This window comes from Limulus polyphemus, unplaced genomic scaffold, assembly GCF_000517525.1.
Source record: "Limulus polyphemus unplaced genomic scaffold, Limulus_polyphemus-2.1.2 Scaffold25, whole genome shotgun sequence".
NCBI classification, from domain to species: domain Eukaryota; kingdom Metazoa; phylum Arthropoda; class Merostomata; order Xiphosura; family Limulidae; genus Limulus; species Limulus polyphemus.
The window spans coordinates 725,012-726,134 of record NW_013665635.1 but is presented as its reverse complement, the minus strand read 5'-3'; the positions used below and the strand labels follow the sequence as shown (position 1 = coordinate 726,134).

The 1,123-nt window shown below is 41.7% G+C and overlaps 1 protein-coding gene across 1 annotated transcript in view; it reads right to left on the bottom strand.

Moving 5' to 3' along the window:
• The window catches only part of LOC106459090, an 18,993-nt gene extending 18,422 nt beyond the window's left edge, over window positions 1-571 (bottom strand). The window contains exon 1 of the mRNA XM_013918677.2: window positions 186-571. The gene's annotated coding sequence lies outside the window, so the exon portion shown is untranslated. The remainder of the gene's footprint in view (window positions 1-185) is intronic.
• Between the last annotated feature and the right edge of the window lie 552 nt (window positions 572-1,123).

The following is a 1,123-nucleotide window of genomic DNA, read 5'->3' as shown; positions in this document are numbered from 1 at the left end:
GTTTTCATCAAGTTGGTAACTAACGGATAACAAGCCAGAAACTAAGCATGATACAAATGATATAATTAACTCTCAGCTTGGTTTTCATAAAATTTATAACTAACGGTAACAAGCCAGAAACTAAGCCTATCCTAGATATAAAGTTATAAGTGAATATACTTCAAGGCATACATGCTAAGACTTACCTTCTTTCTCTGTTCTCCTCTGCGAATGACGGTGGTTACTACTCCTTTTCGTTCCTTGAGTCAGCAATCCTAACATTCCTGTACACAACTTACCATGCTCTGCACTGAGATTTGTGGAACGTGCAGTTCACGCGACACACACACGTTGACCGGAAGGGCGGAGTAAAAATCTGCCAGGAACGTCTCTTTCTTGGTCTGCACGAACGCTCGCCTACTATCAAACCAACGCTTATGCGGGATGCGTGTCGCGTGCAACTTTTCTGTGGCTTGGGTTGTACTTCTGCACGTGCTATAAACAATGGCGCTTGGCCTGAGGTGATATTCAAATATACACCCCTGTGCTTTTTTTTTTCTTTGAAAGTATATCCCCCTCCTCTCTCTTAACCTTCTGCGATATACGCCGGCGTTTGTCCATCTGTTCTAATCTTGACGCTCGCACCAGATGTGAGATTGGCTGGCCTGCCACCAGGTGATCGTCTGCTCTTTCCACGGTTCGGTGTATCTCAATGAAGCCAGATGCTGTATATGTCGTCGGAGCGTGCCACACTTTTAGATCCGCATGGAGCTTCTTTACACTAAAGGGGGTTCTTTAGGTTGTTGTACCTCTAAGTTAGTTCCTGTAGAAGTAGGTGTCAGCCAGCCTTCTATGAAGCTGAGCAGAAATCGTTTTTTTTTATTTATTTATTCTTTGCACGCGCGCGTGGCGTCATGACGCTAACTTACTTTTTTACATATCAAAATCGCACAAGTTTATGCTTTCCAGTAGCAATTACCCTGTCAATAGTAATACACCCAGCCATAAAATTGTAACAACTAAAAGGAAAGAAGAAAAAAATGCAAAAGATTTTACGAAATCAGAAAATTATACATCACGTGACGTAAACATAATTCAAATATACCCAAGCATATCCATATAATTCTTATTCACAACAAAGCGC